The sequence below is a fragment of the Rattus norvegicus genome, chromosome 8, assembly GCF_021556685.1.
Source record: "Rattus norvegicus strain SHRSP/BbbUtx chromosome 8, alternate assembly SHRSP_T2T, whole genome shotgun sequence".
In the NCBI taxonomy this organism is placed as follows: domain Eukaryota; kingdom Metazoa; phylum Chordata; class Mammalia; order Rodentia; family Muridae; genus Rattus; species Rattus norvegicus.
In genome coordinates, this window is record NC_141541.1 from 60,517,424 (window position 1) to 60,544,112 (window position 26,689).

Below are 26,689 nucleotides of genomic sequence, written 5' to 3' on the forward strand. Positions count from 1 at the left end.
TGGGCAAGCTTCATCCCTTATTTTAGAGCTCGACAAGATGTGTTAGCTTTTACATTTTGGGCTCTGTGGGATGTCAGGCGCTCAGAGCAGGGGTGGCACCTATCTTTGTGGAGCTAGCTGCACAGGCATCCTATTGAAATGAAATCACCCTTTGTCTCTAATTTTCAAAAAATTATTTGGAGTTTGTCAAGGTCTTCAGAATTCCCCTAAGGAGGCAACGGTCCTCTAGCTTCCTTTGGCAATTCGGGGCAGCCGCTGTGGAGTAAGATGCCCTGACCGCAGAGCAGTCAGCTGTGTGTGAGCTTGTGTGCGTTCAGGCTTCACAATGTGCCTGTCATTCAAGAGCTCATCACAGCCTTTCCCCCAGGCTCTCCAGGGACCCAGCAGTGGGAGAGCATGTGCCCCATTGTCCCGTGCCACATGTCATCACTATCAGAGGGGTCTGACATGACCATTTATCTGAGCCAGTAGCAACCTTACTTCCCTGTGGGATCATGTGGAGTGGCATTAAAGAAAGTACTGAGACACAGCCCAAGATTTTGATTCAATGGCAGAAAGGCACAAACTGGATATTGATCTTTAAAGATTTCCTGTATGGTTCTAATTCGAAGCTGAGTTTGAGTGATGTGGAAGGAGGAGGAGGAGAAGGAAGAGGAGGAAGAAGAGGAGGATGAAGAGGAGAGGGGAGGAAGAAAAAGAGGAGGGGGAGGAAGGGGAGAAGAAAGTGGAGGGGAGGAGGAGGAGGAGGAAAAGGAGGAGGGTTGAGACTGTTGTGGGAGTTAAAATGCAGGTAAGTTTAAAATAGGAGTACTTTAAAAAGATTCACATGCCAGATCCACACATTCAAGACGCCTCTCACTCTGGAATTGTCATCAGGACCCACTTCTGTCTCTTGGACTGCTACATGGGACCAAACTTTATGCCTTAGGTTAGAGATGAGCTTCGGCCACCGAGAAGTGACAGGGTTGAGGTTTCTCCACATTATTATTTTGACTCTAGCACTAAGGAAGACTGAAATGATGAGCCGGGTTTTTTTTTTTTTTTTCTACTCCATTCGCTCTAGAGTTGTCTTTAAAAATGCAAGTCAGGGACTGTCATTTTGCATCCCTGCGTGTGGGCGCCTTATCTCTGCTGGTCTGCCCGAGACTCCCTGAGCATGAACCCTAGTCCCCTTCGTGGCCCCATTTCCAGTCGTGAACCAGGAGAAACCAGCCAAACTGTAGGCATGGGTGCACATTAGTGGGAAAGGAACTGCTCATAGAAAGAAGGTGGTTCACAGAACCCCCTGAACAGACGATGAAAAGCTGCAGTTCTCCTTAAAGAAGTTAGGGGTGAAAAACATCTCTGGTATTGAAGAGGTGAACATGTTCACAAACCAAGGAACAGTGATTTGTTTTAACAACCCGAAAGTTCAGGCGTCTCTGGCAGCAAACACCTTCCCCATTACAGGTCATGCTAAGACAAAGCATCTGACAAAAATGCTTCCCAGCATCTTCAGCTAGCTTGCAGCAGACAGTCTGAGTAGTTTAAGAGACGGGTTAAAGCTTTGCCTAAACCTTCTGTGGATGCAAAAGCACAACTTATTTCTGGAGAGGAGGATGATGAGGTCCAGATCTGGTGGAGAATTTTGATGACACTTCTAAGAACAAGGCAAACAGAATTGAGGCAACTTCAGAAGAAGGTGACACTTGTGGAAGTTACAGGAGCTGCTGTTTGTTTTGTTTTTTTTTTTTTGTTTTGTTTTTGTTTTTTGGTTTTGTTTTTTAAATCATGACTGATTTAAAAATTTTTTGTTTATGGATCTGATAAAATCTAGATCTCTAATGTTTTAAGCCCAATTCCTCCCTACGACATTGCAGCTCTTTTCAGTTTTTGCTTATACCTGTTTCGCTCTTTATGGCAAATTAGGCTGAAGAAGCCTGGGAATAAAGTTTGGAAAAGGTTAATAAAACTCTTTACCTAGTTAAAAATGCAAGCCATATTACCTTGCTCCCTCCACCCAGCACCTCAGTCATTTCCCATGAGATTAGAGGGCAGATTCATTTTCTCTTAGGGCACTAGAGGCCAGATCAGAGTCTTGTACATGCTAGACAAGTCATATACCACAAGATATGATCCTAGCTCCTTATATTTTAAATGCTTAAATTTTTTTTGAGATAGGTTCTCCCTATTATGTCATCCTTTTGGTTCTAGATCTTGCTATGTAGACTAGACTGGTTCTAAACTTACAGAGAGATCCATCTGCCATGGTCACCAGATTGCTGAAGTAAAGGTGTGAGCTACCAAGCTTGGCTCAATTTTAAACTTGCCAGTACTTTGGCTTCCATGCCCATCCAGTGAGATGGCATATTTCCCTCATGTTGACCTCATCCTTCACTGCTCTCCATTGCAATGCACAGAAGCATGCAGGTATCCCTTTGATTCCCTCAACTCACTAGATATAATTCCTACTTCAGGATCTTTGAATTCCTCAATGTCTTTGATTGGAGAATTCAGGAGAATTCACTCCCTCAAACATCACAGTATCTTTTTTTTTTAAAAGATTGATTTATTTATCATGTATACAGCGTTCTGCCTGCATGTATGCCTCAAGGCCAGAAGAGGGCCCCAGATCTCATTTTAGATTGTTATGAGTCACCATGTAGTTGCTGGGAATTGAACTCAGGACCTCTGGAAGAAAAGACTGCTCTTAACCTCTGAGTCATCTCTCCAGCCCCATTGCCCTTTCTTCTCAGTTCTCAGTTTAAATGTCAAATCTTCAGAGAGCCTTTCCCTTCCCACCCTATCTATTCCACCCACCCTCTCTCATGACCACCCCACCCCATTAATTTCACAGCACCTACTGCTGTCTGAATGAAGATGAACTTCTGGAGGGAGGGGGCCCTGGTTGGCCATGCTCACAACTATGGCCCCAGTCGCTGGGGTAGTAGTGACTTTGTGATATCTTCTAGACACACAGTAATCGCTGCTGGAAGTCACCGAGGAGAAAAGGCAGAAGGGAGAGAAAGGGATGAACCCTTCACAATCTCTTCCCATTCCCAGAATTCCAAGTATGCCCTCGGTATCCAGCATATGTGGCCCCCTGGTTGGAGAATTGGTAGGATCTGGGGGAGAATGAAAAGCAAGCCAGTATATCCACAGTCTTAGCTGCTCCTTCCCTAATGTTAATACCCAGCAATTTTAGTGGTGATTTGAGCTGCAGCCTTTATGAGTAGGAGCCAGGATCTCAATGAGAACCAGGGGAAGCCGTAATCATCAGCAAGCTTTAGTCAAATTTAAATATAGTTCTGGCAGCAGAAAGCAAATCCAGCAAGGAAGCATGGAGACATTGTAGTAGCTCATTAGCCCGGCTGTTGGGCTTCTATTCGTCCAAACTGTACGCAAGCTTTCTGAAATGAGAACCACATTTGGTTCTCATATATGAATGTTACCCAAATACAAGATAATGGTTCCTCTTTATCCAATGCGGAGATGCATGCCAGTCCTCAGCTGGCATTCTAACAGAGTATCTGAGACCTAACTCTATAGGGAAGGAGTTGGAAAAAGAATCCATTCAGTCCAAGCCGCACGAATTAAGAGAAGAGTCTTCGATCTCCCCCAGGCAATGCGCTGAACCATACAGACAAATTAGAAGCACCAATAAAAGAAGTTTGTCAATGAAAGAGTCCAAAGGTCACAGAAGCATAGTGCTGGCTGTAAATTTAGTACCTTTATGTTTATCTTGCTGTTAACTAAGAAATTGAGACCAGAGTAGAAAAAAAGGGCAAGTTTGCTTGTATTGTGCAAAAAAAAGAAAAGAAAAAAAAAGAAAGAAGGAAGGAAAGAAAGGAAGGAAGGAAGGAAGAAACAAAGAAAGAAAGGAAGAAAGAAAGAAAGAAAGAAAGGAAGAAAGAAAGAAGGAAAGAAAATATGGCTATGCTAAGCAACAGTCCTCTTTTGTAAGATGATGGGCTGCATTGGTCTCCATTTTGGAAGCAGTCCTGTGTGTTTAGTGTGAGACTCTATGCATGCAATACCTAGCCATATGTGATGGATTGCATATGCTTGGCCCAGGGAGTGAAATGTGATGGTTTACATATGCTTGGCCCAGGAAGTGGCACTATTAGTTGTGGCCTTGTCAGAGGAAGTGTGTCACCATGGAGGTGAGCTTTGAGACCCTCCTCCTAGCTGCCTGAGGATGCTCAGTCTGTTCCTGGCTTCCTTCTGGTAAAGATGTAGAACTCAGCTCCTCCTGCCCCATGTCTGCCTACATGCTGCCATGCTCCCTCCTTGATGATAATGGACTGAACCTCTGAACCTGTAAGCCAGCCCCAATTAACTGTTAGTCCCTTATAAAACTTACACTGGTCATGGTGTCTGCTCACAGCAATAAGACCCTAAGACACCCTATATATAAGGGTGTCCTGATTGGCCAATGTTGAGTAGCTGGATGTTGAGGGCTTACTGAGTAGCAGCTCTGTCCCATCGGCTGCTCTCAGCTACTCCTTTCCCCAGAGCCATGGTTTTCTGTTGGGGTTTACAATCCGGACCAGGCCTGCACATAAATCTGCTCCTATTCTGGCCCCTTGGTCCACAGCTCCTCTAGACCTCCTGAGTCCCTAGAGACTATGTACTCCTCTCCTGAGTTCAAGCACAGGTTGTCACCTGGATCTTCCCGTTGCAAAGCTCTGTACTTAAACTTTCAAAAGTGGATGCTGAAGAACTCAACAGCCAGAATACCTGGTGCAGGTTGGTGTCTGCTTCTCAAATCCTGGAATTTATGAATTTTCAAGTGGTCTAGTTTCTTCCCATAAATATATAGTTCTACCTGAGAATCTTCAGTGTCCCCCAGACACAGATGGTTTAGTCAGTTTTGTGATTTTTTTTTAAAAAATTCTTGCTTTGCCTAGAGAACAATACTGTACACCAGGTGGGAAACAATGGACTATGAGGCTTTCTATATCTGGGGAATCATCTGCCTTAAAATGCCTCACACCTCCTCAGTTTTCCCTCCTCCTGGAAGAGGGGGTGGAATTGGGATGGAGCCACGTTTTATATTCCATTCGCTGCCTTCTGTTCTTGTCATCTCTGCTTTTGCATTTGCCTCCATGGAGGGTTGCAAATGCACAAGGGAGAGGCTTAATGTGATTTTTGGGTGCCTTGGGAAGGATAGTCTGCCAGGCGCAGATGCCACCAGCTTGCTTGCTGTGGGTGCCTGCATTACGACACTGGTTACTGTGCCTTCGGGTTTGCTTGTCATTTAACTTAGTGGAGCAACTTCAAATCTGCATGAAGGAAATAGGAACATTGAGGGGAGAGGGTGTGAGGGGTATTTCAGATAAGGCATTGCCCTTTCAAGGGCAACTCAAAACATAGCCCCAAAGATTGAGATTCGAAGATAAGGTAGAGACCAGAAAGGGAGAGAGGAATATGCCTGTTGTTAGGTCCCAAGACTGTGTGAAGCCATCAGAGATGGACCTTTTCCCTCAGGGAGGACTGCATCCCTTTCTCTCAGGGAGGACTACATTATTTTTCCTTCAGATAGGACCATATCATTTTCCCTCAGGAGGGCCACATTCTTTTTCTCAGGGCAGCTTATCTTCATCAACTTGTCCATTGGGAAGCAGATGCTGTGTTCTTGGTCATGGCCAAATGCTGTCTTTACAAGGTGATTGCCTTCCACGTGTGGTTTCCATGACGACTCACATATTGCCACGTCTCAGAGCTAAGTCTCCAATTCTGATCTCATTCCTCAGCATCTGCCTTTCCTTGATGTCCCAGAAACTTCCGGGGTACAATAGAAGGGTCTTCCTTTGTATCTCTCTCTCTCTCTCTCTCTCTCTCTCTCTCTCTCTCTCTCTCTCTGTCTGCCTGCCTGTTTCTATCCCACACCCACCTCCCCCTGCCTCTTTCTCAACTGTCTTTTACCTCAAACCTACCGGGAAAAGCTCATTTTATTTATTTTTATTTTCACTTTTTAGCCCCCTTTCATGCCTCCATGAAAAGCACAGAAGGCCAGCCCAGGGTGGATGCAATGCTCACCAGCTCTTGTAGAATTTCCCCTTCTGTCTTTCCTCAGGTCTCCAGTCTTCTTGTTACTAAAACCCAAGGTGAAACCTCATTATTTTTATCTTAAATCCTAGCGATCTCACTGTTCCTTCACTTCTCCAATCCATGCTACGTGCTTCCCCACGTCCTCATGTGCTCTCACTAACGGAAATCAACATCCGTTTTTATGTTTTTATTAATATGTAAATTTCATTACTTAAAAAAATCTAAATTTAATTTTACATTCCAGATTTTATTCCTCTCTTGGTCCACCCCCCAACAGTTCCACATCCCATACCTCCTCCCTGCACATCCCCACCCATGCCCGCCAACCCATGTGTGTCACCACAAGGATGTCCCCACCCCACCCATCCCACTAGACCTCTAAAATTCCTGGGGCCTCCAGTCTCTTGAGGGTTAGGTGCACCTTCTCTGACTGAACCCAGACCAGGGAGTCCTCCGCTGTATATGTGTTGGAGGCCTCATCTCAGCTGGTATGTGCTGCCTGGTTGGTGATCCAATGTCTGAGAGATCTCAGGGGTCTAGGTTAATTGAGACTGCTGGTCCTCCTACAGGGTCACTCTCTTCCTCAGCTTCCTCCAGCTTTTCCCTAACTCAACCAGAAGGGTCAGCAACTTCTGTCCATTGATTGGGTGCACATATCTGCATCTGACTCTTTCAGCTGCTTGTTGGGTCTTTTGGAGGGCAGTCATGGTAGGTCCCTTTTTGTGAATAGCCTCAATAATGGTGTCAGATCTTGGGGTTTCCCCTTGAGCTAGATCCACTTTGGGCCTGTCACTGGGCCTTCTTTTCCTCAGGCTCTTCTCCATTTCCATCCCTGCATTTCTTTCAGACAGGAAGAATTATGGGTCAAAGCTTTGATTGTGGGGTAGCAACACCACCCCTCACTTGAGATCAACATCTTTACTGAGCGTTTACTGTTTATGATCAATTATTGGCATTCCTCAGAATTACCCTGTCATCATCCCCTCAGGAAATAATATGTCTTACACTTGGATCCATGCTTGCTTGTCCCCAGAGCCTTGTCCTTCATTGTTCTTCTAGACTGTTCTTGACACCCTATCTGTGTAATCCCCTTGCTAATTTAACTGTGTAAAACCTATAGACATTAATTATTGAAGTTAGGATTCAGCTTCTCCCTTTTAAATGCAAGCTCGACATGTTTGAATTCACGAGAACTCTCTGTTTTAGGTGATAAACTAGGTGTTTAGCTCTCATCTTTTATAATAAAAACATGTACTTATTTTATTTGTACGAGTGTTTTACTGGCATGTATGTCTGTGTACCATGTGTGTATGCTGTGTTGCGATTAATAAAGGGCATTAGATCCCCTCAAACTTGAGTTACAGATGGTTGTGAGCTGTCATGGGGGGCTGGGAACCAAACTTGGCTCTGCTGTAAGAGCAGCTAATGCTCTTAGCTGCTGAGCCATCTCTCTAGCCCCAACCATTTTATTATCTTCAAATTTATTTAATAAATGTTTATTATATGAGGAGCACTTAATATCTCATTGAAGCAAAAGATTAAAACTAATGTTACATTTTAGTGGATGGTATCAAGAGCTAACAGCGTCATCGACGTGCCAGGGGCCGTTCTGACAGTTACCATGTATTGTTCACGAACCCTTTCCAACATCCACAGAGGAGGCGGCTCTTGTTAGATCCTTGGCATTTTACATGGAGGAAGCCATGGTGTTTGGCAAATCACAAAACTAGTAGGGAACAGAGTTAGGGGTGAATTAATCATCTTGAATCCTTAGCCAGTGTTTGGTGCCTTCAAACACTGGGGGCTGGGGAAATGGAAGCCCTCATAGGTGCTTTTACTTGAAAGTGTGACTGCTATGTTAATTACAGTTTTAGATTTGAGTCTTTGGCAGATATTTGTTTTCTTTTCCCCAAATGAACAAAGTAAGCGTTTGTCTTAAGGAAAAATAACTGACAATTTTTGTTTTCTTTGGGGCCAGTGATGAATGGTTCAGCTTTTCATGTGAAAATCAAGACTCCTATCTGCCACTGGCTTGGTTCTATTGTCATACTTAGGTGGGGATGTTAAGCAGGAATTGCTGAGAGTAGATAATGGTATGCTGTCACCACCTGGAAGGGCTTCACATCTCAAGGGATTAATATCTTTCCCACGTTCAGTCCATGACTTCAGAGGATCAGCCTGGGGATGTGACCCACTCAGCGCTCAGAAGATACTTGTAGATTTTAATGTAATTAAGCACGATGCACTCAATGACATGTTTTCAGATTACACACACAATTAGCTTGTAAGAACCTATCATTTGGTGGATTTTAGGGTAAAACTGAATAAATCTGTTTAATATTATTTCCAAAAGAAAATAGTAATATATTTCTAAGAATAGGAGGACTAAATGATGCGTGTTAGTAGATGGACTGTAGGAGCAGTTTTGACAATCTTTGACAAGTCAAGCACAAAAGAGATTTACAAAATACACACGTCATTTTCCTCAGCAGTTTTTTGATGTTGGATACTGTTTTAAATTGTTTCCAAAATGCCGAAAATGTTAACGTGTAATGCATTTAGCTAATATTTTAAGTGAATGGATAAATACATTTAAAATGATCAATTTGTTCTAGTTTCAAAAAAGTCAATATTGGTAGATGTAGCCCACATGAATTTCGAGTGTTGTTCTAGCATTTCCTACCCCAGGGTCAATGGGTTCTCCCTAAAGAGGGAGTAAAGGTGGACCAAGAACAGCCTTGGGCTGTAGCTGGAAATTCTGCTTCTTTTGTACCCTGAGAGACGGCATGAGTGATGTCATCCTGCTTCACGACCCTTGGGATTTCTCACTAAACTTACTGAATGTCTTTATGCCCCATATTAACCTGAGCAGAACTTGAGGTTTTTTTTTTGTTTTTTTTGTTTTTTTTTTAGTTCCATGTTACAAAGGGTGAGGACACACAACAAAATCAGTTTCCAATATCACGTCATTTTGCTGTGATTTATCTGGACATCTATGCCAATGCCAACCCATCGAGTACTCCAGCGTCTACCAAACAGACTGCGAACTAAAACTTGCTTCAGGTACAAATATTAGTTTAGTCTGGGATCTAAATCTATTTTTATATTAGATCTCTGCTTATTATCGTGAAGGTCCATCCGAGAGAGGAGTCTGTTGCTGCGGGAGCTTCCTCCAACTTAGTGTTCTACGCACTGCATCCAGAGTCAGGAGCTCTGAGAGCATCGTGTGTTCCATAACTTCCATCTCCGAAAACCGCTGAATGTGCGTGTGCATCTGTGGTGCCACGTGCTTCTCTGTGCTTCCGCTTCCTTTCCAAGCACCGTTAGGTCATGCGTGAGAGAAACAGCTCTAGATTGCCTCAGGGCTCATGCCCTTTCTATTGTATTTGAAATGAATCCCTCTCCTAATTCTACCTCACTTAAACGCTCCCTTTGTTTATCTATGGTAAACGCACAGCTTTCCGTGCAGACCCTATCAGTGGACATGCTACTCTGCTGGCAGAGGTTGTGAGGCCCACAAGGTATCCTTCTTGGGGACGGGGAATGTGTCATGCACATCACCTTCTTATAATGTGAAATTCAGCGTTCACTCATTCTTTTGTGTTCTCTAATTGCCTGTGGCCTAAATAAAGGTGGTTTATACAAGGCATCAGGCATCCTATGAATAAAGTAAAAGGCTGTGTATCTGAAGAATGTAGTCATAAAGGCAAATACCCCGAGAGTCCAATTTTCTGTTCTTATGAATGGCTGTTGACACTGTCTGTTTGTGAACACTGAGTTCTTTGGTGGGGCCATCACTACCCTCTTTCTCCTTTGCAGTTCAGGAGCTAAGTCTCAGTTTTCTTTCCCCTATGTTAAGAGTTCTAAACAGTGCTCATTGTGCCTATTTTATTGATCAAGGTTAGAATATCACAATAGATTGGATTGTCCTTTTCCTACAGGTCTACACACAGCTTTCACATGTGCTGGTGGCTGGAGATTTCCAGGGCTATCTTGTTGCTTTTAGACCTTTCCAGGCAGTGTTTCTTACCCTTGACTTCATTTTTAGCCTTTGAGTCTCCCTTCTACTTTTTCTTTTTAGGTTGGATATAGAAGGAAATGAATAAATCTCTTTGTATCATTTAGATAATAAATCCCCAAACTACAGTGCCTTATATTAAGTCATGTTTCCCCTTTCATTGTTCCTATGTAATTCTGTACCATGTGCTGATAGTAACAATTATTCAAATGTCCCTACAGGAGTCTATGTGACTTGGGAAACGTAGTTATTGGTCGGTCATCTACGATCCAGTGCAGTCTCTAGAGTGTTGGAATTTCCTCAAATCCACATGTTGGAAAATAACATAGCTATGCGGTAGCATTAAGAAGTGTGTTTTTTGAAGAACTGGTCCAGTCATGAGAGTTCTGTTTTCATGAATGGAACTGGTTCCCTTAGGAAACAGGCTGAGAGCAACCGACAACTTCACACATGTGAAGACTCAGCAGACAAGTGTCATCAATAGGAAGTGATGAGCCCTCTGGGTCTTAGATCTTTCTGTGCATTTATCTTGTCCCCCCTTTCCCACCTGGCTCCAGAATGCTTAATATATCCCTGTTGCTTATGAGTAATTGGGTCGTTGGTATTTTGTAGTATAAACAGGTAGAAAATAATATAACTTGTAAGAACTTAATGGAGGGGGTGGGTAAGTACATTTTGACTCACAAATAACATATGAATAAAATGTATTGTTTTAGTCATTTGTAGGCATATACTTCAACACATTAAGCAGATTTACATCATCGTGCAGCCATCACCAACATCCACCCCTAGAGCTTGTTGTGTGTGCCCAAACTAGAAATCTTTATTCATTAAATGGTAATTTCATATTCATCCCAACCTTATTCCCTAGAAAACACCACTCTACTCCCACATCTAAGAGCTTACTGGGTCTTGGTAATATATGTTTGTCAAACCACACAGTGTTGACCCTTATATATTGTAGCATGTATTAGAATCTCATATTTTAAGGGATATATATATATATATTTATATATAAATTATGAGAGACAGACAGACTGACAGACAGACTATTCATTCTGTTAGGACACTTGGTTTGCTCTTTTTTGGTTTTTACAAACAATGTTACTATCAATGTAGGTGTATAAACATTTCTTTAAGTTAAATCTTATTTCATCTGGCTATCTACCCAGAATAGGCTTTGTCGAGATACATGGCTATTCTATTTTTAACCTTTTGAAGAATGAAAATGTTGTTTCCATAGTAGCTATAACTTTTCATAGCTATAACTTTTCATGTTGGGCGTCTAGTTTATGTGAACAGTTACCTATCTCTGAAACATCACTCTGCTGCTAATTATCTCCGTGACCTTGGGTAACTTAATTAGTGGATATGAATCTTACTTCCCTTGGTCAGAAAACAGAGCTAGCTGGGCATGGTGCTGTATTGCTCTATTCCTCTAAACCCAGCATTAAGGAGGCAGAAGGATCTGTCAGTTTGAGATCAGCATGGTCTACATAATGATCTCTAAGACAATATATATTTATATATTATTATATATTTATATATTATATACATTTATTTATTTATCTTGAATCACCACACTCTCCAACAAAAAGAAAAGAAAGAAAAAAGAAAAAAGCAAAAAAGGAAAGAAAAGCAAACGAGAGGAAATACAGTTAATGCCTGTATCATAGGTCCCTCATCAGGATTAAATTAGATGACCATAGGCACTTAGCATGGTAACAGATATAAACAGGGAGTTATTGTGTTCATGTGGTAACTATCTTTTATTTTCCCTCATCTCCTTGCACATCCTGGTCACCACGTCTTCTTATTCTTCTATTCAACCCTGCCTTGAGGGCTAGCTGGCAAAAGTTAGGTACTCCTATTAATGGGACAACCATCTCAAGCATTCCAAATCTGGGGCTGCTTCTCAGATGACATGAGTTTCCACAGCTCCACCATGGGATATTTTCTGTGCTGGCCAGATTAATGTCAACCTGACACAAGGCGGTGTCATGTAGAAAGAGGTACTCTCAATTGAGAGAATAGTCCCACCAGACTGACCTGCAGGCAAGTCTATATTGCATTTTCTTAATTAGAGATTGACAAGGAAGGGCCCACCTCATCTTGGTTGGTGACACTTCTGGGCTGGTGGTCCAGGATAAGGAAGCAGCCTGAGCAAGCCATAGAAAGCAGGCCCATAGATAGCATTCCTCCATGGCCTCTGCATCAGCACCTGGCTCTAGGGTCCTGTGCCATTTGAGTTCCTACTCTAATGTTTTAGTGATGAACTGCAATGTGGAACTAACTGTAAGCTGAAATAAACAAATTCTTCATCAAGCTGCTTTTAGTCATGATGTTTTAGCACAGCAATACAAACCCTAACTAAGACATCTTTTATGCTTAATTAGGTACTGGTTAACTGCGGGGAAAACTACTCCATGGTGTGGAGAAATAGCTCAATGGGAATTACATGTGGTGCCAACATAAGAGGTGTTGAGTTCAGATGCCCAGAACCACTTGACACTAGGTCAAGTTGCATACACATATAATTGCAGAATTTCTACAAGAATACAGAAGATACAGGAGAATCCCCAAGGTATGGACCAGCTAGCCTAGTGGTGAACGAGAGGTCCTACCCCAAATAAAATAGGTGAGAATGAATATTTGTGACATCCATCCATACCATATATTCATAGTATTTACAGACATCTACATGCATACAAATAAATGCACATGTACTGCACATATATATCATACACACTAAATATTTAAAATCTACAATACAACTCGATGACTAAGTCATTCTGCATGTGCAAGCGTGCGAGCGTGCAAGCATGCATGTGCATGTGTGTGTGGTGTCTGTGTGTGTCTGTGTGTATGTGCATATGTGTGCATGCTTATCCTATGAGCATATGTACACATGGAAACCATAGGAGGTGTGAGGTGGGATCTCAGAGTTGTTTTGATTTGCATTTCCCTGATGACTAAGGATGTTGAACATTTCTTCAGGTGCTTCTCAGACATTTGATACTCTTCTGTTGAGACTTCTTTGTTTAGCTTTGTATACCATTTTTAATAGGGTTATTTGATTCTCTGCAGTCTAATTTCTTGAATTCTATGTATATATTGGATATTAGCCTTCTATCAGATGTAGGATTGGTAAAGATCTTTTCCCAATCTGTTGGTTGCTGTTCTGTCCTAATGACAGAGTCCTTTGCCTTACAGAAGCTTTGCAATTTTATGAGGTCCCATTCATTCCTCAATTCTTGATCTTAGAGCATAAGCCATTGGTTTAGGAAAATTTCCCCTGTGCCCATGTGTTCAAGGCTCTTTTTCACTTTCTCTATTTGTTTCAGTGTATCTGGTTTTATGTAGAGCTCCAAGATCCACTTGGACTTGATCTTTGTACAAGGTGAGACAAATGGATTGATTTGCATTCTTTTACCTGCTGACCTCCAGTTGATTCAGTACCATTTGATGAAAATGCTTTCTTTTTTCCACAGTATGGTTTTAGCTCCTTTGTCAAAGATAGAGTGAGAATAGGTATGTAGGTTCATTTCTGGGTCTTCAATTCTATTCCATTGGTCTACCCTGCCTGTCGCTGTACCAATACCATACAATTTTATTTTTATCACTATTGCTCTATAATACAGCTGGAGATTAGGGATGGTGAGTCCACTAGAAGTTCCTTTATTGTTGAGGGTAGTTTTGGCTATTCTGGTTTTTTATTATTCCAAATGAATTTGGAAATTGCTTTTTCTAACCCTGTGAAGAATTGACTTGGGATTTTGAAGGGGAATGCATTGAATGTGTAGATTGCTTTCAGCAAGATGGCCATGTGTTTACTATATTAACCCTGCCAATCCATGAGCATGAGAGATCTTTCTATCTTCCAAGATATTCTTCAAATTCTTTCTTCAGAGACCAGAAGTTCTTGTCATACAGATCTTTCACTTGGCTCGCATAGAGTCACCCCAATATATTTTATATTATTTGTGACTATTGTAAAAGGTGTCATTTCCTTAATTTCTTTCATAACTCTTTATCTTTTGAGTAGAGGAAGGTTACTGATTTGTTTAAGTTAATTTTATATATGGCCACTTTGCTGAAGTTGTTTATCAAGTTTAGGAATTCTCTGGTGGAATTTTTGGGGTCACTTAAGTATACCATCATATCATCTGCAAATAGTGATATTTTGACTTCATTTTTTTTCCAATTTGTATCCCTCTGATCTCTTTTTGCTGTCTAATTGCTCTGACTAGGACTACAAGTACTATATTGAATAGGTAGGTTGAGAGTGGGCAGCCTTGTCTAGTCCCTGACTTTAGTAGAATTGCTTCAAGTTTCTCTCAATTTAGCTTGGTATTGGCTACTGGTTTGCTGGGCATTGCCTTTAGTATGTTTAGGTATGGACCTTGAATTCCTGGTCTTTTCAAGACTTTAATCATGAAGGGGTGTTGAATTTTGTCAAATGCTTTCTCAGTATCTAATGAGATGATCATGTAGTTTTTTGTTTGCATTTGTTTATATAGTGGATTACATTGATGGATTTCTGTATACTGAACCATCCCTGCATCCCTGGGATGAAGCCTACTTGATCATGATGGATGATCATTTTTAGGTGTTATTAGATATGGTTTGTGAGAATTTTATTGAGTAATTTGGCATCAATATTTATAAGGGAAATTGGCCTGAAGTTCTCTTTCTTTGTTGGGTCTTTGTGTGGTTTAGGTATAAGTGTAATTGTGGCTTCATAGAGGAAATTGGGTAGAGTTCCTTCTGTTCATATTTTGTGGAATAATTTGTAAAGTACTGTATTGGGTCTTCTTTGAAGGTCTGATAGAATTCTGCACTAAACCCATCTGGTCCTGGGTTTATTTTGGTTGGGAGACTTTTAATGACTGCTTCTATTTCTTTAGGGGTTATGGGATTGTTTAGATGGTGTATCTGATCATCATTTAACTTTGGTACCTGGTATCTGTCTTGAAAATTGTCCATTTCATCCAAATCTTCCAGTTTCATTTGGGTACAGGCTTTTGTAGTAGGATCTGATGATTTTTTTGAATTTCCTCAGATTCTGTTGTTATGTCTCCCTTTTCATTTCCGATTTTGTTAATTTGTATACTGTCTCTGTGCCCTCTGGTTAGTCTGGCTAAAGGTTTATTTATCTTGTTGATTTTATCAAAGCACCAGCTCCTGGTTTTGTTGATTCTTTGCATGGTTCTTTTGTTTCTACTTGGTTGATTTCAGCCCTGAATTTGCTTATTTCCTGCAGTCTACCCCTCTTGGCTGTATTTGCTTCTTTTTGTTCTAGAGCTTTCAGCTGTGCTGTCAAGATGCTAGTGTACGCTCTCTCCAGTTTCTTTTTGGAGGCACTCGGAGCTATGAGTTTTCCTCTTAGCACTGCTTTCATTGTGTCCCATAAGTTTTGGTATGCTATGTCTTCATTTTCATTAAATTCTAAAAAGCCTTTAATTTCTTTCTTTCTTTCTTTCTTGACCAAGTTTTCATTGAGTAGAACGTTGTCCAGCTTCCATGTGTATGTGGGCTTTTTGTCATTTTTGTTATTATTGAAGACAAGTGTTAGTCCGTGATGATCTCATAGGATGCATGGGATTATTTCAATCTCCTTGTACCAGTTGAGGCATGTTTGGTGACTAATTATATGGTTGGTTTTGGAGAAGGTACCATGAGGTGCTGAGAAGAAAGCATATTCTTTTGCTTTAGGAAAAATGTTCTATAGATATTTGTTAAACCCATTTGGTTCATAGCTTCTGTTAGCTTCACTGTGTCTCTGTTTATTCTCTGTTTCCATGATCTGTCCATTGATGAGTGTGTGGTTTTGAAGTCTCCCACTATTATTGTGTGAAGTGCAATGTGTGCTTTAAGTTTTAGCAAAGTTTCTTTTATGAATGTGGGTGCCCTTGCATTTGGAGCATAGATATTCAGAATTGAGAGTTCATCTTGGTAGATTTTTTTTCATTGACGAGTATGAAGTGTCCTTCCTTATCTTTTTTGATAACTTTTGGTTGAATGTCTATTTTATTCCATATTAGAATAGCTACTCCAGCTTGTTTCTTGGGACGTTTGCTTGGAAAAAAATTTCCCAGGCTTTTACTATGAGGAAGTGTCAGTGTGTTTCCTGTATGCAGCAAAATGCTGGGTCCTGTTTATATATTTAGTCTGTTAGTATATGTCTTTTTATTGGGGAATTGAGTTCATTGATGTTGAGTGATATTAGGAACTATAAACTGCTGTTTCCTATTATTTTTATTGTTAGAGATGGAATTATGTTTGTGTAGCTAACTGTCTTCTTTTGGGTTAGTTGAAAGAATCTTACTTTCTTCTTTTCTAGGGCGTAGTTTCCTACCTTTTGTTGGATTTTTCCATCTATTATCCTTTGTAGCGCTGGATTTTTGGAAATATATTGTGTAATTTTGGTTTTGTCTTGGCCTATCTTGGTTTTTCCATCTATGTTAATTGAGAGTTTTGCTGGATATGGTAGCCTGGGTTGGTGTTTGTGTTCTCTTAGGGTCTGTATGGCATCTGCTCATGATCTTCTGGCTTTCATAGTCTCTTGTGAGAAGTCTGGTGTAATTCTGATAGGTCTGCCTTTTTATGTTACTTGACCCTTTTCCCTTACTGCTTTTAATATTCTTTCTTCGTTTTGTGAATTTTCTGTTTTGATTATTATGTGATGGGAGGAATTTCTTTTCTGGTCTAATCTATTTGGGGTTCTATAGGCTTTTTGTATGTTTATGGGCATCTCTTTCTTTAGGCTTGGGAATTTTTCTTCTATAGTTTTGTTGAAGATATTTACTGGCCCTTTAAGTTGGGGATCTTTGTTTTCTCTATACCTATTATCCTTAGGTTTAATCTTCTCATTGTGTCCTGGATTTCCTGGATATTTTGAGTTAGGAGCTTTTAGTGTTTTGCATTTTTCTTTGATGGTTGTGTCAATGTTTTCTGTGGTATCTTTTGCTCCTGAGATTCTCTCTTCTATCTCTTGTGTTCTGTTGGTAATGCTTGCATCTATGACTCTTGATATGTTTTCTAGGTTTTCTATTTCCAGGGTTGTTTCCCGTTGTGATTTCTTTAATTTTTTTCTATTTCCATTTTAAAATCCTCAATGATTTTGTTCACTTCCTTCACCCATTTGATTGTGTTTCCCTGTAATTCTTTAAAGGGTATTTGTGTTTCGTCTTTAAGGGCTTCTATTGTTTTTTCATGTATTTTTAAAGGGAGTTATTTATGTCCATCTAAAGTCCTCTATCATCATTATGAGATGTGATTTTAAATCCAAATCTTGCTTTTCCAGTGTGTTTGGATATCAAGTATTTGCTTTGGTGGGAGAACTGTGCTCTGATGATGCCAACTATTCTTGGTTTCTGTTGCTTGAGTTCTTGCACTTGCCTCTTGTTATCTCCGGTGTTAGCTAGTCTTGCTGTCTCTGACAGTAGCTTGACTCTCCTGTTATCCTGTGTGTCAGGACTCCTGGGAGAACAGTTCTGTCCCTGAGGGATCTGGGTATAGCGAGCTGTGGTACAGAGTCAGCTCCGGGACCAGACAGTATCCTATCCCAGACTGCTTCACGGTTCCTGTGTCTTGAGCGCTACAGGCGGGTCCCTTTAAGCAGAAGTGGTGGTCTTACATGTGTTCTCAGGTGTGCCATCACTCCTCCTAGTGGGATCTGGGTACAGAGATCTGTGTCACAGGGTCAGCTCAAGGCACAGACCTGTTCTTTTTTTTTTGGAGACATGTCCTCTCACTGGAACTCGCAACTCGCCAAATTGGTTAGTCTGGCTGGTAAGCAAGCCTCAGGGATCCATCTATTTCCACATCCTTGGTGCTAAGATGGCAAGCACGTACCATAAATGCAGCTTTTCCTACAGGTTAAGATCAGATCCTTTTGTCTGTATGGAGAAAACTTAACCAACAAAGCAGTCTTCCCAGACCCCAAGTCATTCTTCATAGGCTTCCTAACTTTTAATTTCGAGGTAGAATTTCTTCCCTCACTTGAAAACTTCCCAGATCTACATCTGTACTAAATTCGTTATTTCAGATATGTCATATTGGTCTCAGGATGAGAAAGCTGTAACCAACACCATCTGAGGATACTGACTCACTAATCCCCTACAGTGTGGACTGAGAACTAATTCTGATGCTTTGTGTACAACTGATCACCACTCCCTTTAATTGGCAGTGTCCCTGCAGGTTCAGACTGACACGTGCCACCCCCAAAGTTCTTGATCTGTTTGACATAAGGCCACCAAACCATTGACTGGAGTTAGAAGTTTGATTCTTGTCCTCAGGCTGTCTACCTAACAGATCAGTAGCCAGGAATATCCACTTCCTCTCCCAGCATTTGATTTTTTTTTCCTTTGCAAACAGAAAGAGGAAAATTAGATTGGAAATTGAATTGCATTATCTTTCAGGCTCCTTAGAAAGCCAAAGAATCTACTCTCTTTCCTTGGCAATTTGAGGTGTTGTGCAATGTCTTCCACACCTTTTATCAAAGCTAAGGAGACATTTACCAGCAGGAAGACACTTTTCCTCACACATGAATCTACTTGCCATCACAATGTTTGAAGATTATTGTGATCTTACCCGGCAATACACAATCAAATACCAGATGCTTGACGTTCATAACCCAAAAAGCAGATGAACAATTCAAACTCTTCCATCTAACAAACACTGAAAATGAAGAAGCAGATACTTTGATGGCATCTCAGCCCAGTGAATACTCATGGGATCAAAGCTGAGTTTGGCAGGCCCAGTGGTTAGTGATGGAATGGGTGTGACAAGAGCTTTGTCAGCTACAAGACTGAGGCTCGGAAGTACTCAGCAAAAGCCTGCTGAGCAAACGGAAAGGATGATTTCCAATAAGCTTGTGAAGAACTGTCATATAGTTTATCCAGTACTTTTAGGTAGAGTTTAACAACTGAGATTGGAGCTGTTAAAACAAAACAGGGAGAGTTTCACAATAAATTATAAATGTCACTTTGTGTGTGCAGATAAATAGAATGTCATAAAATCACTTTCTTTCATAGGAAATATTATTATTTATTTTCTGTTACAATATGCCAAGGAAATAGAAATGTTATTGATGCAATATTTTATACAGTCATATTGGTATTTATTTTTTACAAATTAGTATTTTACCTGTGGATGGATATCCACATTGTTTGTTGTTGCTCATATCTTTTAAAATCTCACTGTGTCTCTGCCTCCCCCTACCCTGTGTGTGTGTGTGTGTGTGTGTGTGTGTGTGTGTGTGTGTGTGTGTGTGTATGTATGCGGCCTGTGTGTGAGTGTATGTGTCACAGGTCACATGTGGAGGTCAGGAGACCATCCCGAGTACAGATTTTCACCCCCAGACAGGTTTTATGGTTCACTGTTGCATAAACCAGGCTAGCTGTCAAGTGAGCTCCTAGGGATACTTCTCTCTCTCCTTCTCATCTTGCTACAGGAGTGTTGTGATTACAGATGTGCTATTATGTCTGGCTTTTACATGGACTCTGGGGAATCTGAAATCAGTTCTTCATGTTTGCACAGCAAGTACTTTACCACACTAAGCTTCTCCCTACCCCTAATCCCATATTTAATTGTATTTAATTTTAAAAATATGTTCATTTCATTTCATCATCATCATCATCAACAACAACAACCTTATCATCATTGTTGTTTATGTGTGTATTTGATTACCGCCACCACTGCCATCATCATCATTTTGTGTGCTTGTGTGATGTCTGTCCTCAAGAACAAGTGTCCCTGTGCCAGGGTAACATGTGTGAAAGTCAGAACAGTTCTGGGGAATTGGTTCTAATTCCGCTATAGATTTCAGGGATGGGACTGAAGACATTCGGCTTGAGAAGCAAGTGTTTGTTCTGCTCATGGCCACCCTAACCTCTTCATTTGAACTCTATCAACAGTTAGTAAACTCGGTGAGCTCCAATGGCCCTTCCATCTTCCTTTCTCACACTTCTTTGACGACTAGAATGCCCAGAGTGTCACAGGCATGCTGCGGTCTCTACCACTCATCAAAAATGCCTTATAGTTACTCATTCCACCATTTTCCTGGTGTCATGCTTACTGCCTCCAAGGTTCTGTGTTTGCAAAGAGAGTAATGCCAGAGGGACAATGCCTACACATGACTGATTCTCCATTGGTGGAATTCCAGGCACCAGGGCAGCTGGGATTTTGCTAGACAGACATAGAAAGACAGAGTCTCTTGTCTTGAGTGGCTGTGTTCTCTGCTTACAATTCAGGTATCCTGCACTACACATGGAGCCCAATCTTTTCTACTATGTGTGTTATTCCTTGGAGTTCACAGTTCAATCCTAAATTATGCTGATGTCCAGTGTAGCTGTCGGTTGGTTATAACATGCATGCTATAGATTCCTCTTCTCACGAGTGAGTGCCAGCGTGCTTTGTGTGACTGTGGGATGAGTATGAGTGCGTAAACTTCTCCCACTGGCTTTCATTTTCCTGCTCATCAACTCTGGCAGATGATTCTGTCTTCGGTTTTAGTCACTTAGGGTTGGCTCCAAATGCTGATAGCAACACACAGATATCGCTAACAGCAGGAGTCTGTGGCCCATGGAGACATGAATGAGGCAGGCCTGACTCACTTTATTTGAAAGTAACTTTTCTGATACATGAAATTGCTATAATTCCACTAATACCAGAAACAGGTGGCAGAAATTAATGACAAATCACCGACCCATTTTCCTTCCAATTTGTGTGCGTTTGAACATTTGGAGTTACATAATTGTTTTGAGCTGAAGACAGCAGGAGCACATGAGGGTGTCCTGTGTGTTCCAAGGCAATAAAACATTTTGATTTGGAGTAGATAGGTCACAGCATTTTCTACAGATGAATGACTCTGTAGGGAGCACGATGAAGCTAGGGGTTGAAATTGCCTCTGGGAGATGAGTTGAAAGAACTGATCTTCTCCAGGCACAGAACACACGCAGATTCTTAGTCATTTGGGCTCAATTTTCTCATCCTCTAAGAGGAATAACTCTTAAGATGAAAGAAACCATGAACAGAATATGCAGGGCCAGCACAGAGTCTGCTGGGCTATGACATCACCATCCTCCTCCTCCTCCCTGCCCACAGGTGTTCTTTCTTCCTGTCCAGTTTCTGTGCTGTTTCGTCAACTCTAGATCAAGAGTTGTCTTTAAACTGGGCTGAGCACAAATTCAATGTTCCTTGGAAATCTCACCGGGTCATAGATATTCTCGACCATCTTTTGATGATCAACAGATTTCAGATAATGGTAATGCGCTATTATTTAAAATGTGTTTCTTCCATGAATTGACTCATCATTGATTTATTTTTTATTCCATGCAGAGACATCTATTTGGCTCTACAATGGCACGCCAGAAAGATGGGGAGTGGTGAATAATTTAACAATGGTACAAAAAGGCATTTTGCACCTCAACAAAGCACATAAAAAAAAAAAAAAACGGAATAAACTTCAGTTCAAAACAAATTTGTCTTTAAACCAATAATTATTTCTCCTTATGCTTTCAAAGGTCAAAAAGAAAAGTGACTTTTTTCAATTAATATGCTCAAAACTATAGTTTTGTTAAAAAATAGTCCAAATACATTGTGTATCTCTGACCAGTTGACTCTGCAGAACAAAAGCTCTTGTCTCTATTGTAGCTACTGACCTCTGAGTTTCCGAGTAGCTATTGCTGTAATCTGTGGCCGTGCTATTGTTAGGCATGACCATCTCAGTGACAACAGCTGATATGTATGACAGGAGCCATCTGAAGGGTCTTGTACAAGAAGAAAGTTTGTGGCAGAAACCTTGATGAGTGCAGATGGGTTCAAAGTTTGAATTACTTGGCATCTAGAAAATGACTTAATTTTATTGTCTTTTCCTTTAGGACCGTCTCAGTGTTTGCAATTTCAGTTTATAGGTTTTTTTCTGCTTACCCTGCATCAGAAACTTTTCTCATGGATTTTATGACTTAATTTATTCTTCCCAAACCAATGTACTGGATACAATCACTGAGTATCTGGGTCCTGTCAATGGCAGAGCAACAAATCGCAACACAATTAACACTAGAGGGGAATGCTGCTTTATAGGGGCAGTGCCATTTTATAGTTGGGGTCACAGAGACCGCAGGAATGTTAAGTACCTGTTCAACATATAAATAGAGGATCTTACATGTGACTATAAAATGCCTGGCTCTGAAGCCCATGCTCCTAACACCTGTAATATACACTTTCCATAACACTAGCTTCTCTGTATTTGTATGTACAGTATTGAAGTGAAGGCTTGTCTGAGAGAAGAAACAACCGAGCTAGAGTACTGGTAAATACCACTGGGCCTGTTACAAAGCAAATTTTTCTTTTGGTATGTCACGCAAGAAGCTAAATAGATTGGGAGCTTTCAACCTTTGAGCGCCATCTTGGGCCTTGATTCTAACTTGTGCAGTCCTCAGTTTCCTCAGCTATTTACAAGGGATCAGATAATGGGGCTTGGCTCTCCTACCTCTAAAGGTCAGTAGCATTTAGGCCTAGCATGTGGAATATAAAAGGTAGAACTCTATTAGATAAACTAATTCTCGTTCATCATCATGATAGATGCTCACACTTAGTCTTCTCCCAGGGAGCCTGGATGCCCAGTCTGTTAAAAGTAAAAGACTTGGGAACCGAATAGATGCAATATGGAGCGGGCAAATCTGATGGTGCTAAAGTGAAAGCAAAGAATAATACATTGGGGTGAGAAAGGTTTGCATGCTGTCTGCCTGGGTCAGCAGGGGACAGCTTGTGACCACATGTAAGAAAGAAAGTACTGTGCTGTCCTTCTAGGCCTCAGTCCATATGTCACTCACTTGAGTCAATTAGAATTTTCAAGGAAAATTATTATTTTTATATTATTATTATTAATTATTAAATTGTGGGTAAGGGCAGAGGGGTATCCTTCCCTCTAGTAGTGAGCTATGATTACAGAGAACCTCAGTCACTGAGGAAGGAGGCTGCTTTCGAAGACTAGAGCTGCAGAGAGGACCTTATGCTGGTAGCGTTGGAGTATCTGACTCCATTTGCTTCAGAGAGGCTTAGTCATAGTTGCGTTTTCTTTGTTATTGTTGTTTCACTGTTTCCAGACCATACCCCGCTCAACAAAAACAAAGTGGACTTCTCCTCCTATCCAAGGTAACCCAAATTAGACTTTTATAACTTGAAAAAGAAAAAGATTTAAAGTATAAAAAGCTATTCGATTCACTAGTAATGGAGTTGAAACCAATTAGACTCTGAACCCCGAGTCCGAGCCACCTAAAGAAGGGTGGAGAGTTTTATCAGTGGATGTTTTTTTTTTTCTGTTGTTAAGATGCACGACTTCCATCAGACTCTCAAAGGGGGGTGCAAACTAAGAAAGGATAAAAACAATTACACCAGGGAGCTTGTGGGCAGGGGCAAGAGTCTTTCTGTGGGTGTTCAATAAACAGCCGTTCAGTGAATTCAGCACATGTCAAGGCAGCCCCTGCTGAGCTTCCGATATGGCACTAGGTTCCTGGGGGACATAAAAATGAACGCCATGGCCTCACACAGAGTGAATCTGATGGGCCAGAGACACAGCCAAAACTGCAACAGAGTGGAGTAATTGCTGCAACAGAGGCGCAGTGTGGGACCTCTGGCAGGCAGAGGCTGAGGGATAATTCTTTCTAGGAGCCGCAGAAGGCTAAGCAAAGCGGTAAGCACACGATACTGGAGACTCAAGGGCTTGGGCATAACACTGTTCACCTGTGCACAGTGGCTGGGAGCTCAGACTCTGTCTTTAATTAATTGCATTCACGTCCTCTTCAGCCTGCTCATGGCTTTAGGACCTTGTTTCTGGTATGACCGAACCTTCATTCCAATACTTATAGAACGGACATAATACTAGTACCTACCCCATGCCCAGAAAGTTAGTATACAGTAAGGACTCAACGGATGGTAGCCATTGATTGCTTTGGTCAGGCCATTTGTGGTGGAGATGGTTCTTCGGCAGGTACAGATCACTCAGGGTCCAGGATGAATAGGTGTAAGGAGAAATACACGGGTAAATAGAATGTTTCAGAGAGCAGCAAATGCAGTCTTGTTAGAGACCAAAGTATTTGCAAAATGACTTTGGAGAGATTGCCATAGCCTGCACAGCTTTGGGATTGACTTGACCGGGTGATAGGAATGAGGATACAACAGAAGCCGCTACAGAAAGGCGGGGCCAGGTGGGCCACGTGATCTGGTAGAGACCCTGGTAACAGGGAAACTTGGAGCAGTTACTATGTATAGCTGAACTCTGTGGGGAAGCAGTCTCAGCCTGCACTAACCAAGGAGAACTGAAGTCGACACTTTTGGTATACATTGTCAACATTTGTATTTGGAGAAGGTGAAGGCTTTATCAAGCCCCTAAACCTGGTCCATTCCCCTAAGCCTAGTCCAGGGGAGGGCTTAACATAGCCATGAATCTGAAGTATGGATCCTTAGTATGGCTATGCTCATGTCAACATGCATTCACTCAGGACTGATCCCCAGAAAAGACAAAGTAGAACATCTCAAAACCCAGATGTAAGGAGTCACCAGAAAGCAAGGATATGACAGGGATTTAGGCAGAAGACTGGCTACAGGATAGGGGAACAACAACCTAGAGTGGGATGGTGGACAGCCCAGGGGAGGAAAGGCAGAGTGTTTCAGAGTTTAAGAGTTTAGACCCTGGATGCATCTACTTTCTTTGGTAGAGAGAGAGAGAGAGAGAGAGAGAGAGAGAGAGAGAGAGAGAGAGCACTCACTTGATAAAGTGCTTTCTGTGCAAGCAAAAATCTGACATCAGATCCCTAGCAACCACGTAAAAGCTTCACATGGCAACAGGAATCTGTAGCTCCCAGGCTAGGGAAGGGTAAAGACAGACAGGTGGCTCCCAGAGCTTGCTGGCTGCTCACGCTAGCCCAGTCAGTAGTGAGCTCTGAGATTAGCAAAAGAGCTTGCCTTAGAAGATTCCAGACACTGATCTCTGGCTTCCATATGCACACAAGTTCATGAATAACCACATGCATATGGGCATACATATGGACATTGACACACACACACACACACACACACACACACACACACACACACAGGTTCTGTTTCTTAGTAGTTATATCACTTCTGAAAAGTTACTGAACCCTCATGTGTAGGTCCTAGATTTTACAAAGATGTATACATCATGAATATATCTACATCATCTATATCTATAAACTATATCTATATCCTATCTCAATCTTATCTATCATCTATCTACAGTATAAGTGCACCTGTTTAGAGAGACAAACGGGGTTCATGGGAGGGGGAAGGGTAAGAAAATAGAGGTTGAAAGAATGGGGCTAAGTAAATATCTAACCCCTAAATTTATTTTCTAAAAGATTTATTTATTTTTATTTTATGCGTGTGGGTGTCTCCCTGAGTTTTTTGTGTTCCATGAGACTACAGTGCCAGAGGAGGCCAGAAGAGGGCACTGGATCCTCAGGAAGCGAAGTTATAGGCGGTTGTTTGCTACATGGGCGCTAGAGACCCAGCCTGGGTCCTCTGCAAGATCAGCAAGTGCTCTTAACGGCTTAGCCATCCCACCAGTCCCCCAGATGTAATTTTCATCAGAGATTTTTCAACTTTTGATAAGAATGTCACAGAATATACTTGGCATCCAATATATAGCTATACAGAGACTTTAAAAAAATTAATTAATTAGAAAAACTACAAAACAAGGGAGATAAGAATATTCCCCTCAGGAGGTTATTGACAGGAATAAATGTAGTAACACACCGCGGGGGTTTTATTTTGTTTTAACAGGACATGCAGAAAGATCATAACCGTTAACTATTCTTATAACTTTAGGGAACAACAAGGAAGTTATTTCTCCCAAAGATAGAACTGTCTTTCCTGCAGCCCAGCCTTCTTACCCTCAGATAAAGGCGACGGAACTTGAACGACAAGACAAGAACAGAAATCTGTCTGATCAGGCTCCCATTGCTCTACCTCCTTTTTTCCCAGCATCTCATCTCCCACAGGGTTTCCAAACGGAGGTTTCCTCTCGGTGCTTGTGGGTACAGCAGGCTCACAGCACACGGATGCCTGCACTCCGATGTAAGCACGGCTGAAAGTTGCCCTCATCTCAATGGCTTTTTCCTGTTGAGCCCCTGAGCTGAGCGGCAAGCAATCATGAGTCCTCTCCACCATCAGGGGTGAAGTCCTGGAGCCTGTTCATTGGAGAAAGCGAAACTGCCTTGGCCTTTGTACCCTCACCTAAGGGGGAGGAGAAAAACATTCAGAAGGAAACTGAATAATCAGAACTGATTTCCTCCCTTTTTGAAAACACCGAAAAGATGGGCAAGAACTAGGAAGAAAAGAATAAGTGCTTTTTTTAAATTTATTTTTTTAGAAAACGAGTTACTTCAGAGAACGGCAGAGGAACGTACGCCCAGCTGCTCAGCACACCTATTCGCTCACCTGCTAATTTTTTTATTTTTAAATCTCAATCTGAGTTTTCCTTCAACTGCTTTTCTTAATTTTAATTTTACTTTAAAAATAATTTTAAAAAATTGGTTCTCCTCAAATATTCAGTATGTTAAAAAGATACAGGGCCATTGCCCAACGGAAGTAACATTTATGTCACTAATG

The 26,689-nt window shown here is 41.4% G+C and overlaps 1 protein-coding gene, 1 long non-coding RNA gene and 1 pseudogene across 4 annotated transcripts in view; 1 reads left to right on the top strand and 2 right to left on the bottom strand.

The window, feature by feature from the left end:
* The window catches only part of LOC148004131 (uncharacterized), an 876,089-nt gene that overhangs the window by 642,671 nt on the left and 206,729 nt on the right, over positions 1 to 26,689 (bottom strand). The gene's annotated exons all lie outside the window — the stretch shown is intronic.
* Btf3-ps12 (basic transcription factor 3, pseudogene 12) lies at positions 495 to 26,169 on the top strand (annotated as a pseudogene).
* Positions 25,443 to 26,689, bottom strand: part of LOC148004133 (uncharacterized) — a 95,047-nt gene continuing 93,800 nt past the window's right edge. The window contains exon 6 of one of the 3 annotated variants that reach the window (XR_015628210.1): positions 25,443 to 26,314. The gene's annotated coding sequence lies outside the window, so the exon portion shown is untranslated. The remainder of the gene's footprint in view (positions 26,315 to 26,689) is intronic. The other 2 variants (XM_087564290.1, XM_087564289.1) reach the window with 2 other exon arrangements.